Source organism: Nicotiana sylvestris, chromosome 9 (genome assembly GCF_000393655.2).
Source record: "Nicotiana sylvestris chromosome 9, ASM39365v2, whole genome shotgun sequence".
Lineage (NCBI taxonomy): Eukaryota > Viridiplantae > Streptophyta > Magnoliopsida > Solanales > Solanaceae > Nicotiana > Nicotiana sylvestris.
The window spans coordinates 51363175-51383049 of record NC_091065.1 but is presented as its reverse complement, the minus strand read 5'-3'; positions in this window follow the sequence as shown (position 1 = coordinate 51383049).

The window sequence follows — 19875 nt, the reverse complement described above, 5'->3', positions numbered from 1 at the left end:
ATGGAATATGATTATCCACCTCCAATACTTTCAGGTGAGGAAATTTGGGGGAGGGTCCAGAACTTTAATAAAGTTACTGAAGCTCCACCTTATAGATTCCCCGGATACGGTGTTACTCATAATTGGACGAAACAGAGTATATTTTGGGAGTTGCCTTATTGGAAGGATAATCTTCTCCGTCACAACCTTGATGTCATGCATATTGAGAAGAATTATTTTGACAATTTGTTCAACACAATGATGAATGTTAAAGGTAAGACAAAGGATAACCCGAAGGTTAGAATGGACTTACAAGAATATTGCAGGCGGCCTGAATTATACTTGCAGACAGCAAACAATGGTAAGATATTCAAGCCCAAATCAAGTTACACATTCACTTTGGAGGAAAGACGGCAAATTTGTGATTGGGTAACAAAATTGAAGATGCCTGAGGGTTATGCGTCGAATTTTGGAAAAAACGTTGATATGGAGGTAGGGATGTTGAGCCATTTGAAAAGTCATGGCTGTCATGTTTTCATGTAGACTTTAGTGCCTATTGCATTTTGTGGTTTGTCTGAAAGAATCTGGAAACCCATCACAGAGATTAGTTTGTTTTTTAAAGACTTGTGTTCTTCCACATTAAGGGAAGAAAACCTACTCCGGATGGATCAGAACATTCGTGTAACTTCTAGTAAGATGGAAAAGATATTTCCATGTGGGTTTTTTGATGTGATGGAACACCTTCCAATCCACCTTGTACATGAGGCACAACTTGGAGGGCCTGTTCAATGCAACTGGATATATCCCTTTGAGAGGTAATATTATAAGTTTGATGTAATTTTCTGTTTTATTTAAATGTTCTTGGTTAACCTGAAATTATGTAGGACAATTGGCAAATGCAAATAATTTGTTAAGCAGAGGAATAGGATTGAAGGATCTATATACGAAGCTTATCTTGCAAAGGAAAATGCTCATTTTTGTTCTTATTATTTTGAGAGCAATGTGTCATGTGCTATGAATAGGCCCAACAGCCACACGGTCGATCTTATGAATGATCCATTATATCCGCCTATGTACAAGTCAGCTACACTTCATGTGTTGTTAAATTGTCCCGAAGTTATACCATTTCTCAAGTAAGTATTGATTTAGTAGTTATCAAAATATAAAATTTACTGTGATTACATCTCAATGCAACTACTAAAAATATTTGATGTGTCACAGTCACTTCGTGGGTCAATTTGGCCATGATGCTGTATATACGATATTTGATACGTAGTTCAAACAATTTGTAAGTTTATCCTTAAAATATTCTAACACTATGTAGGTAAATAATGTTTGGAAATTATGCTAACTTATGAATTTTTTTAACAATATGTAGATAAATGATCCAAATAATGGTGTAAATCAATTTTTGAATGATATATCTTGGGGATCTGGGCTTCAGGTCACAACAATGTCTAAGTACGTTGTGAATGGTTATAAGTTTCATACATAGGATTGCTCTAAAAATAAAAATAGCAACAACAGTGGGGTGTGGGTTCAAGGTGGTGATGGCAATCAAGTTGGAGATATTGATTATTATAGTATGCTCAAAGAAATAATAGAACTAGAATATACAGGTTGGCCATTTAAGAAATTGATACTCTTTAGATGCAAGTGGTTTGACCCAAATCCAACAAGAGGTACAAGAGTACACAATCAATACAGCATAATTGAGGTTAATCATATGAGGGAGTATGATCGCTATTATCCTTTCATAATTGCACATAATGTTAGGCAAGTGTATTATGCTCCTTATCCATTGCGGCAGAATAAGTCTGATTGGTGGATTGTAATCAAAACTAAACCTGTAAGTAGGGTGGAAGTCGAGAATGTGTTAGATATTGCATATCAAAATGATATCTCCAGTGTTCACCAAATAGTGGATGAACTTTTAAAAAATGATTTGGGACATCCTGAACACATATTGGAAGAAATTGATATAAATGAAGTAAGAATTATAGAAAACGAGGAAGAAGAATCAACTAATGAAGCTCAAACTAGTGAGGAAGAAGAATTCTCTGACGAGGAACAATACGTCGATGAGCTTTAAAAAGTTGGTTTCTTTAATAAGTCTCATTTATAGCTAGTTTCTTTATATGTTTCAATCTAAATATGTATTATATTATGCAGATGACAGGCAAGGGTCGAGGTAACAATGACCCTAGTGGTTCTCGGGGTCGAGAAAAGTCTAGGAAACCAAAGAGGAGGGTAGAAGATAATACTCAATCTTTTTCACCCTCTTCTGATGTGCCTATACCTACGCCTATGTATTTGCCTCCACCCCAGGGCTATTCTGAGCTGCCACAGCATCACACGCCCTACACCTTTATGCAGACACCAGGTCTTTCGTCACAAGGCCATAGGACTATATATCCGACATATAGTCCACCTACCTCACTACCACGTGGATCACACACATCATCATCACATGGATCGCATCGATCCATGTCACATCCACATGGATCACAGCCATCAGTGTCACATCTACACGGGTCATAGCAATCAATATCACATCCACTGTCGGTCCATACAGCTATGTCATAGTCACAGGGATCGCAGTCATCTTCATCAGGGACTCCATCTATTTCAGGCCTTCGACTGCGAGATACTAGCTCTGACCCCCCTACACCTTCCACACATGCCTCTGATATACATGTTTCGGACGGCGATGCTGATGCTGATGAGGAGCTGCATTAGGATCAATATGGCAGGATCATCATAGTCCCTGAGGGTGATGGGTAAGAGTTATTTGTTATTTTTACGTTTATTGTTTTGTACAATTTTTACTAAGATATTAATGTATTTTTTTATTAAATTGCAGGTTCATCCCGAGTAATATTACTACGAGGATAATCACAAAAGCAACCAGAAAGCTTTATGATGGCCCTTATGCGTCTTGGAGTGAATTCTCATTCTCGCTGAAGGAGCAAATTTTCAATGAATTTAAGGTATAAATGTTCTTTTAAGCAGTATAATTATTTATATTTATGATATTTCCATATAATATTTAACTTTTGAAATACAGAGCAAGTGTGTATGGAAACATCGCTATAGCGCGAACGTGGCTGCAAATTTTCATCTCAAAGCTCGCAAGCGGTTGTCACATACTTTCTCCAAAGCTAGAAAGTTGAACTAGAAGCCTGACTGGTTGCTTTAGAATTTATGGGAGGATTTGCAAAGGCAATGCCTTACTGCAAAGTTCTTAGACAAGAGCGAAAAAGGAAAGAAAGCTCGTGCATCTGAGAAGGGAGGACCCTTGCACAGTGGAGGTGCGATCAGCCTAGGGACAATAAAAAGAAGAATGGTACTTAATTGCTTAATTTATTTTAATTTTCAAAGTATATCTATTCTATTTATTAACTAAAATTTATGAGTTTTCAGGAAAAAAAATTGGGGCGCCCGATGAACCAAGATGAGCTATTCAAGAAGACTCATATTGTGAAGAAGAAGAAAAAGACGGATCAAGAAAGGTGGGTCAAGGGACGAGCCTCGACTGTATATGTAAGTTTTCACTTTTCATTAAGTATTTTGATTTACTTTTATATAAATTTTGAAATACTAATTCAATGTAATTTTTCTTATAGGGTCGCTTCACAGCTGAAGTGGAGGAATTCATAGGCAATCAGCCACCTAATGTGTTGGGCGAGCCAATCCAACCTTCGGACGAGGATGCTGAAAGAATGTGGACGGAGGCTGCAGGCGGTCCAAAATGGGGAAAGGTATACGGGCTTCTTACTAAGAAATTCCATCGCTATAAGTATGGAATGCAAGGAATAGGGACTTCCTCGCAAGCCGAGCAACTTGATGGGGAGAGCCTCTCCGCTATGCGGGAGACTATGACAAAGCTCACATCCGAGCTAGAAGCGGCCAAGGAAAGAGAAAAGCTTAGAGATGCTCAGTACATTGGCGTGGTCGCTCCCAGGGCATGCAAGAGCAACTCAAATCTCTTCTAGCTTCTGGAGGTTTTCCGATTCCTCGGTCTCGTGACTCATCGCCAGAGGCTCGCCTTCCCCGTTCTCGTTCCTCCCATCCTCTAAGTGCTCGTTCCTCCCGTCCTCCCTGTGATCAATCTTCCTGTCCTAGGCAAGTAGACCCTTCTAGATACCGTTTTCCTGATGAAAGTTCATCAGATGGTGATGATAATGATGTACAAAACACTCATTGACTTTTATACACTTTGAATTAGACAAAGAGAATCGATTTTCGAATTGGCTTGTAATAAGAGTTAACTTAGTTTTGTTAGCTTAATGTGGTAGTTCTATTGAACTTTATACTTTGTTGGTTTTAATGTTGATTTTGTGTTGTTGTTCTTGTTGTTGTTGGTATTATTGTTGGTATTGTTGTTGTTGTTGCTTGTAATATGGATTTGGTATGACTGGAAGGTGGTGTAGCTGCCAAAACAGGCAGTTTCTGCCAAAATAATACCCAGAAAAGCGACCAACTTTGGTCGCATGTTGGTCATTTTTCTATTAAAAAAAATAATTTTCTGGGATTTGGTCGCTAATTAACCCAAGTTTCTCATAAAGCGACCAACCTTGGTTACTATTCCATTAAAAAAAATAATTTCTGGAAATATAGCTACCAACTTTGGTTGCTTATATTTTAAAAAAAAAAACTTGAAATTAGAGACCAACTTTGTTCGCTAATTTTTAAAAAAGAATTATAAAAATTAATAAAAAGGCGACCAACCTTGGTCTCTATTTTTCAGATTTTAAAATATAATATTTGGATTAAAGACCAAAGTTAGTCGCTTTTTTATGATTAATAATATAATAAATTGTCATAAACTTACCCATTAAATATTTAGAGGTTATGAATATGAAAGGCATGAGAGTTATTAAGATTAATTATTAAAACTATAGGTTATGAAGATAAAGAGGTGTGAGTTATGAAGATAAAATTTTTAATATAAAATAAATGGTTTCTTGGCTTAAGAGTATTGCCCACTTATATATATATATATATATATATATATATATGTGTGTGTGTGTGTGTGTGTGTGTGTGTGTGTATGTATGTATGCATGTATGTATGTATTTCCGAACAGCCAAACAATATCATCCAACAACCTAAAGAAAGCATTATATTATGAATAGAGGCACAAAATTGAGTTAGCATTGTATTGAGTGGTAAGAAAAATAGGTCATATATTTGGGTGCTCAAACTTTATTACGAGAATTTGCTACACTTGATTGAACCATTTAATCAAAGCCATCATTGATGAAGAATGGCAACCAACATCATGTTATTTTATCTACAACAGAAATGAGTACTATATACTATATAGGACATGCTTTGGACAATCAAAGGTAATACGCAAAGGCAATCATCATTAGCGACTAAGTTTAGGTCGTGTTGTGTATTGATAGGGGGCAAGTTCTTATACAGCTAAATTAACTTTAGCTATGATAACAGATAACTATGTAGTAAGCTGCATATTACAACTTGAGTTAGGGGTGGGCATAAGATCCGAAAAACCGAATTCCGAACCGAACCAAATTAATTTGGTATTTCGATTTCGGTTTTTTCGGTTTTTCGGTCTAATTCAGTTATGAATTTTCGGTATTTCGGTTCGGTTTTCGGTTTTATACTTCTACAATTTTGGTAAACCGAAATACCGAAAATTAATACTACTAAGCCCAATTATAGGCCCATGCGGCATGCGCCCAGCCCATGCATCCCCATTCCCCAGCGTCCCACTCGGCCACTCCCACTAACTATGGCCCAGCTCCCTCAACTCCCAACCCAAGCCCAATCAATTAGACAATTACCCAAGTCAGACTCAATCAAATTAGGCATTCTCAATTCCTCAAAGTAGGGCATAACCGCATAAGGCATTACTCATTAGCCATTAGGGTTTGGTTAATGCTTACTGCTTCAGACTTCACTCTTCGACTGGAGATATCATCGAGAAGAAGAAGACGAGAATCGAATCATCGACTGGACGACTGCGAGTCTGCGACTCTGCGAGTCTAGGATATCACTTATCAGTCTGCGAGTCTAGACGTGAATCGACTGCTTAGGATATCAGTCTACGTTTTGTAAGTCTCACTCTCATCTCATCTTCACCGGTCTACGACTGCTTAAGTTTTGACTTTTGAGTTTCCGCATGGGCCTTTAAATTATAATGGTCTGATTTTCTGCAACCAACGAAGTATACTGTTCCAGTGTAGGAAAATATCATAGGCGGTGATTTCCAGCTCGATTCGATTCCTCACTCCTCACAAATTTCGGGCAAAACGAAGTGTCGAAGACGCTGCTGTCATGTTCCAGTGTTCCGAGCTCGATTCAATTTCAATTTCAAAGGTATGTTTCGCTTTATTTTGGTTGTACTGCTGATTGAATGAACTGCTGTTCCGGGCTTTTCCCTTTAGTAGGAAAATATCATTTGTATCACGTTCATGCTGTTTAATTCATTTGTAGATTTTGGTTTCAAAATAACTGTTACTGGGAATTTATGTTTATATTTGTTTAATTTTGTAGGGTAGCAACTAGCAAGGTAGTTAATTTGTTGATTGTTACTGATAGCTAGGTAGTTAATTTGTTGATTGTTCATTTATATTTATATTTGTTTAATTTTGTATAGATGGAAGATACAAGTAAAGTAAGTGATGTTGGTTCTAGTGAAAGTTTACCTATTACGGTAGATAGTAACACCAACACCATTGATACTCAAGATTCCAAGAAAAGGAAAGCAATGCAACCTAGGTCTGACGTTTGGAACCATTTTGATAAATTTGAGGTTAATGGGGTTGGGAAAGCACGGTGTCGATATTGTAAACAAGCTTATGCTGCTAATTCATCTAAGAATGGAACAACAGGATTGAAGAATCATTTGCTTAGATGCAAAGAATACCCACTTAAAATTGCAGAAGATAATAGTCAAACAAAGCTAAATTTTCAATTTTGCCAAAATGATGAAGGATCAATTTGGAAATTTGATCAAAAAGTGGTTAGGAGGGCCTTAATTGAGATGATAGTTACTGATGAACTACCATTTAGCTTTGTAGAAAATGAAGGCTTTATGAAGTTTATGAGAAAAACTCAACCACTATTTCGTATTCCTTCTCGTAGAACAATAACAAGGAATTGTTATGAAGTTTACGGTGAATTGAGGCAAAATCTAAGAAATTCTTTTAGAGAAGAACAACCAAAAATTTGCCTAACAACAGACACTTGGACTTCATTACAAAGAATAAATTATATGTGTTTGACAGCCCACTTCATTGATAGGGATTGGAAGTTGCATAAAAGAATACTTAATTTTTGCCCTATCACTAGTCATAAGGGTGAAGAGATGGCTAAAGCTATTAGGGATTGTTTGCTTGAATGGAAATTAGACAAGGTTTTCACTATTACTGTGGACAATGCTTCTTCAAATGATGTCACTGTCAAAGAATTGTCTAAACAGTTAGATATGTGGAAAACTAATATGATGAGTGGTAAACATCTTCATGTGAGATGCATGGCTCATATACTAAATCTAATTGTGCAAGATGGTTTGAAAGAACTTGATGCTTCTGTGACACGTGTTAGAAATATTGTGAGGTATGTGAGATCTTCGCCTGCAAGGACCTTAAAGTTTAAACAGTGTTGTGCACATGTAAAGGTAGAATGTACCAAAACGTTGTGTTTGGATGTTCCTACCAGGTGGAATTCCACCTATTTGATGTTGGATACAGCTCAACACTTTGAAAAAGCCTTTGACAAGTTGCATCTTTTTGATGATGGATTTTCTGCATATCAATGTTCTCATCTTTGTGAAGATGGTGGTAATGCAGGTCCTCTTGAATCTGATGATTGGGTGAATGTGAGGAATGTGATAGAGTTTCTTGCACGATTTCACGAGCTAACTAAAAAAGTTTCAGGTTCACGTTATGTCACTTGTAATTCTCATTTTGAGGATGTATCTGAACTTTATTGTCATTTGAAAATGTGTTTAGCTAGTGAGGATGAGCATTTGAGAAAAATGGCTCAGCAAATGCAAGAAAAGTTCAAGAAGTATTGGGGTGAGCCTGAAAATATGAATAAAATGATTTTTATTGCTTCCGTCTTGGATCCACGTAACAAATTTTAATATGTTGAGAGAGCACTTGAAGAACTTTTTGGGGAGGAAAAAGGGAAGAAAATAAATGGTGAGATGTATGCTTATATGAATTCTTTATTTGGAGAGTATCTAAAAAAGTATTCAACCGAATCTTGTCCTCAATCTCCACCTAGTTCTACTTCATCTAACAACACATCTAATACACCTAGTGGGAGTGTTATAAGTGCATCAAAAATAAGGACTAAGCTTAGCTTGAAGAAACAAAAGGAAGACAATGGAAATGGGGGTGCTAAATCGGAGTTGGATAAATACATTAGTGAAGAACAAGAGCCTTATAGTGAAGAATTTGATATCTTAAGTTGGTGGAAAACACATGCTCCCAGATTTCCTATTCTTTCGGAGTTGGCTCGTGATGTGTTGGCAATTCCAATTTCTAGTGTGGCATCGGAATGCGTGTTTAGCACTGGTGGTCGTATTCTTGATTCATTTAGGAGTTCATTGACTCCTAAATGTGTGCAAGCTCTTATTTGTCTTCAAGATTGGTTTAGAGAAGAGAAGAATCCTATTAATGTTGAAGAAGACTTGAAGTATCTTAAGGAAATCGAGTTTGGTAAGCTTTAATATTTTGTGTGTATTTTAATTCAAAATAATATATCATGCTTTTTCTTTTGTATGACATATTTGGTTGTATTATCTTTAGATATGGAAAATAATGGAAGCACTACTAGCATTGTTTGATGTATAGTTGCAACTTGCATCTTGAGTGGTAAGTTTAATACTCTATTTGTTTGGTGATAACTGATAATGATATACTTAATATTGTGTAGTTTTGTTTTATTATCATAAAACTATAATATTCTAACTTATGATTTATATTTTTTTTAGGTTCAAGTGCAATCATGCCCCGTGCTACTGCTCAACGCCCCGTGCTACTGCTCAAGAGTCATGACTGTTTGTTGAGGGATGCCCTCTCTGTTTTTGTTGCACTATGTTTAACTATTTAAGTGTTAAGACTGTGCAGACTTGCAGTTGGCCAGTTGCAGTGTTGCACTATGTTTAAGTGTTAATACTTAAGAGTTAAGACTGTTTTTGTTGGACTGTGTTTAACTGTGTTTAAGTTGTTGGACTTGTTGGACTGTGTTAAGTGTTTAACTGTGTAATCAGTAATGTGCATTGTGCAGTTGGCAGTTGTGCAACTGCAGATATTATTCTGCAACTGCAGATGTTATTCTGCAACTGCAGATGTTATTCTTGTGCAGTAATATAGTTGTGCAACTGCAGATGACCAGATGTTATTCTTGTTTCACAGTTTCAGGCTTTCAGGTTTCAGCCATGTGCAGTTGTGCACGTTCACGTTGTGGACTTGTGGTTTTGCACTTGTGCAGTTGTTTTACAAAATATATAAAGGATCAAAATGAATAAATGGTGTTATTGTATGTGTTAAATTAGCAGATGACGTGTAGATGTTTATCCAGTGAACATGTGGCAGCAAAGACACGTGAGAGACGAGTCAGCAAATAACTGACGTAGGATCCAAGTATGTGGCCAGTGTTGAATGAGTCCCGGTGACATCAAGGCCGTAGAGAAGAATCTGAAACAAGGAACTGGTTGAGAAAAACAACATTAAAGAAGCAACTGTTACAAAGAATATAAGTATTTACACTCAACCGTTATGCAGCTATCAAAAGAGGTCTTTATTCACATTCAAAAAGAGCTTGATTTGAGGATCTTGTCTCCCTTAATTTAGCTCTAAGTAGAGGAATGAGTACTCATTGTAAGCACATAAAATACTTGTATGAAAAAAAGCTAAACTTATTCTCTTACTTTGTTAACATTATTTTGCCAAGTACCTTGTTCTTGATGTTGCTCTTTCTATTGGAAAATCATAATTCGAGGCCCATGCTCGTCTCTTCTTTAATTAATTCTTACTCATTCAATTTTATTCTTTATTATTTTATTTTCTCGGACTAAGTTAATTAACATGTCTATAAACCATGTTACAAATTCACTTTTCGGTTTTATGGGTAAAGAGTTTGGCGTTCACCGTGGGGCATAGACAGTTGTGGTATTACTTTGATCTGTTCATCTTTTACTAACATATTTTGACGTTTTTCTTTAGTAAAGCAAAAAGAGATTTGCCCCTATTGATGTCAACAACCGGCTCAATGTTGAAACAAATAATGTAAATAAGCATGAAGACAATTTCCGTGGTAAAGATCAGCAGGGTGATTCTACCAATGAAACCCGCAACGATGAGAATGAAGCAAATCAAATCCGAGAAAAATAAAATACTCGGCTCGCGAGGAGACCTACCCCTGATGATATGGATGATGAACCCATTGGCAGTATGGAGAAGGTTTTGAGAACACAACAAAGAAAAATCATGAATCATCTCTCAAGATAGGACCGAATAATGATTGAGCTCCCGCAAGCACTATCAATTGCCTCAAATTATTCCAATGTAGGAGTTCGATCCCCTCTTAGCGTTCCTGCAAATCAGACAGTGTAAAGAACTAGTAACATCGCTTCAATGGAGGAGTTCAGATTCAATGAAAATCAAGCAGGTGGTGCAAACAGTGGATTCGGAATTTATAACAACACAGATGATCCTTTTAAAACTGAGCTCATGAGGTTCATAAGGGAAATGAATGATCGGATGGATCAAAATTCTAAAGAATTTTATGCTTGAATGGATCAGATCTGGGGCCACCTCTCGTATTGAAGGGCCGAATTGAAAGACGTATACTCAGCTATCATTCAAACCAAGTACGACTCCAAAGTTGATCCCAAAGAGGTTCAACATACTAGATATTCCAAAATATGATAGAACTTCCAATCCACAACAGTACATCACAACTTACATTATGGCTGTAAAGGTAAACGATTTGGCTCCGCATGAGATCAAATCTGTTTTGCTAAAGAAATTTTGTGAAATCCTAATGAAGGGATCTTTGACATGGTATTCTCTTTTACCTGAACTTTCTGATTCTTTTGAAATGCTTGCAAATTCTCTCATCAAAGCTCATGTCAGGGCAAGGAAAGTCCAAGCTAGGAAGGCAAATATATTCAGAATCACTCAAGGGGAATTAGAATTGATACTAGAATTCTTGCCGGCAGTACCAAATGAATGGGCAGTAGAGGTGTTCACCAAAGGACTCAATCCTTTAAGCTCTGATCCCTCGAGGAAGTTGAAAGAAAGCTTGTTGGAATTTTAGGCAACCACATGTCCATAATCATTATGAATCAAAAATTAGAAATAAAGATTAACAACTAAGTTCTTCGGTGTCATCCAAGGGTCATAATTGCAATTGGAGTCAAGAAAAGTTAAAAAATGATTATCATGTAGTCCGGAGATCTTTTGTCACGACCCAAATCAGAGGGCCGCGATGGGCACCCGATACCTTACTCAACCGATTACCAACGTAACATATCTTTCTTATCATACTATCATGGGTGAATGAGCCACAAAACCCGTCATGAGATAACAGGAATAAAATATAAGGGAATACACAACATATGATGACCCAGCATGATATACAAACTTTTACATGTGACATACGGGCCTATAAGGTCGACATGACCATTTGTAAACTCAAAACATAGGCTGACAAGGCCATACAAATATCCATACACCTGGCATCTGTCTACAAGCCTCTAAGAGTACATAAAATCATAAAGGTCGGGACAGGTCCCCGCCATACCAATCAATACATGTCCAAATTATACTGACCAAATAGGCAACTCCGGAGCAAGTGGACTGCACCAACACCTTTCGCAAATCTGATAGCCTACTAGGAGGAATGTCAACCTATCTATCGAGACATACGGGCATGAAACGCAGTGTCCTAGGTAAAAGGAACGCCAGTACGAATAAAGTACCGAGTTTGTAAGGCAGAAAAGCATAAACAAGAATAGTAATATAAATGAGAGATAGAGGAGATACAACTTGTAACATCTGAGTGCCTCTGGGGCCTACTGACATGAAATGCATAATACATATATATACATAAACTATTAAAAACATACACCTATTTGGGCATCATCATCATCATATCGTATCTAGCCTCAAAGAGGACTCGATAAAAATGTACTCGGCCATCATAAGGCTCGGTAGAATTGTACTCGTCCACGTGGAGCTCGGTAAACCCAACTGATCAATGGTTGCACAATAGGTATTGTACCCGGCCGGCTATAGCGCGGCTCGGTAGAGTAAAATAGATACTATATATAATGCATGCTGGACTCATCAAATCACGTTCTAAACCTTTTGGAGTGACTTAAGGTCGTTGCACCATCGATTAACATTATGGACATTTATACCCTCAATATGGACCTTAGTAAGATTCAAGGGTCTTACACACTTGCTTAGAATAACTTTATAAGGAAAGGACAACATGGACAACCTTAGATGCTAGGAGTAGATCTGTTATGAAATAGCATATCGTTTATGTTCATTTCAGTTTAGATCATGCCAAAAGAAAGAAGGAAGTGTCTTAACATACCTTAAACCCATTGAGTACTTAATACCTTCCAAGCAACTCTTCAAACAAGTCAACTCAATCTATCATAGTATAAGGAGATTCAAAATCAGTGCTGAGCAAAGGCTAAGTCTGTAACTTAAGCTAGTAGGTCATTTACGTAAATTCGGGCAGCATCTCCCCTGTAACAAGGGCCTCCTCCAATACCATATACCAACAAAAATAACTAGAGAAATCCATCAACATATAAATATCAATAACAAGACACCATATAACAACAACAAGTCATAACTACTTTACGACGAGCGGCAAGCTCCGATTAAAATCCGTATAACACATATCACCCCTTATTGACCTCTTACATTAATTTAACAGTATTATTAATATGATAATGAAGTCATTCATCAATGATTCCATCCTTATACCGTATATTTATAACAAAGGAAACAATCCCCAACTCCAACTATAGTAACTTTATTCACTAGTTCATGTCTATTCCATCCATTTAACTTAATCAACATCACGATAACCTTAAGCACCTGTAAGAACACAATACACATACCTCCTACAGTAACTTCAAGTCGAAATCCAAGTTATATTCAGCTTAAACAACCCTCAATGGCAATACAACACTATAGAAGTGACTTAAGTTACTCCAAGTATTATCTTATAGTTTATCATCCTAACAACTTAACCAACATACAAGCAAGCTTAAGCACAATTAGTAGGCTGTTATACACACCTTATTCAGTAGCAACAACTGGGAATTTCAGCCAAACACATCACACAAAAACACATCACACAACTGGCGACTCCACTGGGGATCAAGAACCCAGAACTTCTGGTTCAAGGTTCAGAATTCGAGCTTGTTAAAATGATCTATGCTTGGCTTTATTGTTTGCTGATATTACTGTATTTGTGGACCTATTGTGCTAATTTTTGCCTATTTACTGCTTTGATATTATTTGAATTGTATTAAACTCTCTTCTTACGCCTCCCTTCTAAGTCTTCTAAAAATATGGTGCACACGTACGCGTGGCCCACTTTTCTATTAGAAGTCATGCCAAATAGAACGAGGCTGGATCAGCAACTAGGCCAAGTAGACTTTCGTGCTCCCGACATGTTGCCCCCACAGCAGCTCGAGCTGTCTGTTCGGGTAAGCCATGTCTAGAACACACCCCCAGGTTTAAACCTAGAATAACATAATCTCATGCCAGATCCCTAATAGGCACGTTTGTTTGCATCATGTGCATTTGACTTTGGGGACTCAACACAAGGGTTGGGTCCGTCTAGGGAAGGTGTACCCAAAATAAAAGATCATCATGATGCATCTTATGTGCTACAGGTTCCATTCTTCAAGGGTAAAAGGGTCATTTGGCGGACCAATGATGGTTGAGGGTAAATGAGAAAGAAAAGAGGTGAAATGTAAAAATGAAGCAAGTAAGGCCAAGTTATATTTTTCTTGCACAATTTATTTTCAAGAAAAAGTCCAAAAAATGAAAATAAAAGTGCAAAAGATTTTGCACTTTCCCATCATTTAAAAAAAAGACAAAAAATATATTTTCTTCGAATCAGTTATTTTTTTAATTCTCGCCCATATCCAATCTTCCCGAACTACACATACCTGATTCTCGTCTTTCGGGGCAGGATACGTAGGAAGCCCACATAGGGTCCGGTCTTTTTAATGAGTCTTAAGTTCTTGGCTTCGAGGGTCGTAGCCAATTCTTGCATGTCTAACCACGTTTGGCCATATTGGCCATTTTCGCAAAATAGGGCTATTTCGCAAAACGATTTGTTGAACCGTGTCCGGAAAGTCTTGAATCCGCAATTAGTTTTCTTCTTACTCTAAAGTTTGTCCTCGTTGAATTTGCATGTCTAGCCTCTTTTGGCCACATCGGCCATTGTTGCAAAATGGGATCATTTTTGCAAAAGTGGTTCAGTGACCGATGTCTTAGAGTTCTAAATCCACAACAAGGTATCCTTACTGTTTAAGGTCCATTCGGTTAAATTTGCATGCTTAGCCATTTTTTTTGCCACATAGGTCATTTCTGCAAAATAATTTTTCCATGTCTTAGAGGTCACTTTTGTTGAGTTTGCACTTTTAGCCACTTTTTGGCCACTTAGGCCATTTTGCAAAAAATAGCCTCAATCATATCTTGCCAGTGTCCAATAGGAAGTGTTATTGTCTCACTTAGTGTTCTAAGTCTCTAACTCTGTTTGATTTTATTTTTCTCAGTAGGTATGGATCCATTTATTAAAGCTCGAGCATGCCTGATGCCAAAGGACCCTCTTAGTCTGGACCGTTGCATCCAGGAGTTGCTTCAGGAGATTTTTTATGTTCTGAGTTTGTTTCTTTTTATGTTGTCTGGTACTTTATAGTCATGTCCAGTAGTATTGATTCTTTTAGTTCGCGACAGAGTTTATCGTAGTATAGTTGAGTTTGTCAAGTCTCTCGTTATCGTATTTCCTGTTTTGTATTTGAAAACCGAAAAAAAGTGTAAATGAAAAATCCAAAAAAAAAATTGTTTCTTAGTTTATTTTGTCCATTACTATTTCAGAACTACACTTGGTCTGATTCATGTGGAACATGATACGTAGGCAACCTACATAGGGTTCGATCGAATCATTTTAAAATTAAAAGAGAAAGAAAAAAAGGAAAAAAGAAATGAAACTATGGGATGTGAGAAATGAGAGGAAAGGAAAGAGTGACGATTAGAAAAAAAAAGAGAAAGAAAAATGAGCAAGCCAAGAAGTGCTAGAAAAGAAAGAAAAGCGAAGATAAATGAACAAAATTGGGATGATGCCAAGTGACCTTGTGAACCTCGAAGTCATTCTAGAACCGTTAATTGTTGCTAAGTGCATTTCACGCAATGTGATATTTTTAGCTGTTAAATGCCCTAACGCTAACATGGTGATGTCATTTTGTTCCTCCTTATTATCTTCATTATAGCAGAAGGGTGGTTGGTTTGTGGTTCTTAAACTGGTAACTCTTTCATACAACACAAGGTCAAAGAGAAAGGTAGCCATGGCTGGCAAAGACTTGGACACAGGTGTTGTTGACCCGTCTAAGGAGATTATTGAATCAAAATCTGAGTTGAAAGAAGAGGTCTTGACGTTGAAAGGACAGATGGCCGAAATATACCAAGTCTGGATTAATGGGCATCATCCACCATTAATTCCCGCTAATTACACTGAAAGCCTCGTCACCATTCCTCCACAATCACAAATCTAGCTTCCTACTGCTGCTGATATCTCCTCACAATCTTTTCACACTCCACCCGCCAAAACCACCTCATATCCCGCTCCTTTGACCACTCATATTTTTGTAGCTCATCCACCAGCTACTTTTCCTCGATCCTCTAGCGAGACTGTGTTCAAAGTCCCTGATACCCAACACTATGCTCAAGAACCAACTTTCAAGGTTTGAGATCCATACTCTCACGCTCCTCATTTTGAGCCTCCCGGTGAAACTGAAAAGCCTACTGAGACATTGGAGCAAGATGAGATATCCAGGAAGGTAAAAATCTTAGAGCGGTCTTTAAGAAACATGAAAGGGATAGGGAGCCAGATGAGCGTGTCTTACAAAGACTTGTGCTTGTTTCCTGACATCCAACTGCCTGCTGGGTTTAAGATGCTAAAGTTTGATTTGTATGACAGACATGGAGATCTCGTGGCCCATTGAGAGGCTAGTGCAGCAAGATGAGAGGTGCTGGTGGGAAGGACAAATTATTGATGGCATATTTCAGTCAGAGTCTGAGTGGGCCAGCTATGGAGTGGTACACACGCCAAGACGCTAGCAGGTGGTACATATGGGATGATATGGCTCAGGCCTTTGCCCAGCACTTTCAATACAATATAGAAATTGTCCTAGATCGCATGTCCCTCACCAAGATAGAAAATAAGCCTAATGAAAGCTTTAGGGAATACGGGCTCAGATGAAGAGAGCAAGTTGTCTGAGTCAATCCCCCGATGGAAGAAGACGAGATGGTCGGGTACTTTCTTCAAGCTCAAGAGCCAACTTACTTTGGGCATTTAATCTCGGCTATGTGCAAGCCTTTTAATGATGTGGTAAAAATGGAAGAAATGGTAGAAGATGGGCTGAAGTCGAGAAATATCATGAGTTATTCTTCTTTAAAAGCCACAACACAAGCAATTTAGAATGACACATGAAGCTTGCTAGGTCAGAAGGAACATGATGATGTTGCCATGATTGTCTCAGGATCACGACATGGTCCAACGGGTCTGCCTCACCAATATACTCAGCCTCAACCCCAACCCCAAACCTATCCCCCAACTCCACATAATCCACCCCAGTATTATCCTCTGAACAATTTCTGGTCATCTGTCCAACCACTGGGTCACTCCTTATGGCGAGCGCTAGCACCGCATAGTGCACTTTTGCCTTCACAACATTTTCAAGCATCCAACAACCCTAGAAAATTGGGTCGTGGAGGGGAACAAAGGCAAAGAAATAGTTCCACGCCAATCGGAGAATCATACACAAGCCTGTTTGAAAAGTTAAAACATTCTGACCTGATTGAGCCGCTCCTTGGCTATACTCCGGACCCATATGCAAAAGGTTTTGATCCTACTATACGGTGCATGTACCAATCTAATGTCCAAGGTCATAGAATTGAAGATTGTCATGATTTGAAAAGGGAAATAGAAGAATGATTCAAGAAGGGATAATTGTGATCCAGGACAGTGACACCCAGAATATCGCGCAGAATCATTTACCTGCACATGATGATGCACACTTTGTGGGGATGATGCATGGTGACAGGGAGTATGATAATCCTCTTGGGAACTTGCTGACTGAAGTTAATGATATTGAAATTGGTAATGGTCTTGGTAATATTGATGTGGAACTCAGTGGCTAAAATGTCGAGCTTGGTAATTGGAAAGACGCTCCTGTCTTGGTTAGCCGGGGAGGAGTTCTGGTGGTTTATTTTGTTGTCCTTTCTATTGTCCGAGTTATTTGAGGGTTGTAATCCAGATATTGTCTTGTGACTCAAACCTTTCTATCCTTTTATTTTTCCTAGTTCGTTTAGTTGTAGTAACCCATTTAGTGTTATTTAGGTTTTTCCAGGGTTGTAACCCAATGTATTTTTCTTGTTTTGTTGTTCAACCCCTTTAACCGTGTGTTTAATGCAATTTCCTGTTTTTTGTTATTTCTAGTAAGTTTTTGTTTAGTTTTTTTTCCTTTTATAGTCTTTTCATGATGGCTCTAATAACATGACATGCACGCATAATTATAGGCATGGTCTTAAAAGTTAGTCTAATTATGACGCAATGAAACAAGTTTGAAGATGATAGGGACGTTTGAGGGAAATAAGTAAAGATTTGGACATTTTGAGATTATTTAAAGCTCGAACTATGTGAAACTAGGGCAGATAATTTGGGAAGCTAATAGGATGACAAGAATTCGTTAAAGGGGAGTGCATCCCGGACAATTTGAAGGTAGCAACTTTGAGCTCAAGTGCATCTCAAGTTACGAGATAAAGCCAAGGGAGTTTGCTTCAAACAGATGGAGAGCATCCATCGTGAAGAAGAAATCACCCAACGAGAGTTCTGTAATTGATAATGAATTAAAAAAAGTGGAAGGCATATGAGTGATATCAATGCCGAAGTGCAACAGAAATATTGTGCATGATCTTCAATTTTCATCCTCAAGTTATAGGTACTGTACTTGACATTTTCAAAGATTGGGAGGCCCTCTTTCAGCTACCCAAACACTTTATACCCTTCAATACCCTTTTGAGCCTGTGCTGATTTCTTTGATCTCCCCTGTTTTGAAATCAAGTTAGAATCATACAAAAAAAAAAGTTCATGTCCCCATAGGTTTGTTTTAGAAAGTTCATCCCAAAAAAAAATTCAGGAAAAGAAAAAGGAAAAAAAGAGATAAAGAAAAAAAGAAGGAAAAAAAAGATAAAGAAAAATAGTAACAAAAGTATTCTTTTGAACTGACATGATTCTTGTCACCACAAGATACTTAGGCAGCCTTAAGGTTTGGTCGTACAAAATAAAATATTTCATAATCCCACGAAGTCGAGAGTGGGACAGTCTTTCATAGAAATTCCATCTCAAAAAAGGAAAAAAGAAAAAAAAGAATCAAATTCCCTTGTTTTAGAAATTGGGGCAAAGTTTTTATAATGGATTCGAAAAGTTGTAGATAAATTAACCCTGTTGTCTTAGTTAATTTGAGCCTTTATTATATCTCTTCTTTCTAACCCTGTCCAAAAGCCACATTACAGTACAAAATACCTTCCAGATAATCTTTGAGAGTGCCGAGTCATACATGTCAAGAGCATATAATATTTCTATAGTGGTTAATACTTTGTCATCTGCAAAATCGAGGAAATAAGAAGAAAAGAAAAAAGAGAGAGTCGTATCGGGGAAAACCTTCATAGGCACCATAAGGTGGCGGGGAGTTAAGAGAAAGAAAAAATAAGAGAGGCTTGATGGTGAAAACCCTTCGGGAACTACAAGTCGAATAAGGATCGTGAATCAGATAGGATAATAGGAGCATTGAAGCCCAGTTTCATGGCGAAGAGGTACAATAAGAGTTGAATATTAGACTTGCTTGACAGATTAGGCCACTTAATCCAAAAATACATGTCATGGTTATTAGAGTTTGTATCCACATCGGATAAGTTTAACTTTGTAATTTTCTTGGTAGGTATCATCTATTTCCATTGTCCCTTACTCTGTTCCTTTAATTTTGTTTACTTCCTCTTCTTGAGTCTGTTTGGTCAGAACAAGTGAAAAATGACTTCAAAATTTTCTACCACCTTTCTAATTGCACAAAACGGAATCTGGCTAGCACATCAAAGTGGCATAAGTCAGTAAAGAACAGTATGTGCACTGAGTTGGTAACAATCAACGTGCTTTTGGATTCATGTGAAATGCAAAGGTTCAGTAATTGTCAATTCATGAGCAAAATGCAAAAGATAGAGGATATTGGGCTCGAATGGATCAAAGGTGTTTTCTGTGATAAGGGTTGAAATAAAATGGTTAGTCGATAACAAGCAAGGTCTTACAAGTTGAAATCAAAGTTATCATGGCAAGTGTAGAAGCAACCTCCTTCAAGGTCAAGGCCACAAACTAACCACCGTGTTTTAAACTCACAAGTTTTCTTTGTCTGAAATAGGGATGAAAGCTATGTTCGTATCAAAGCTTGGAAGCTCGAATTTTTCAGCTGTAATTCCCTAATTCTGCTTGCGCAAAGGCTATTGAGAAGATCACACATCACCCTTAGGAGAAACACTTCCTAGTCTGGGTCTTTCAAGTTATATTTTGTTTTAGGAGACGCACTTCTTAAGTTGAGAT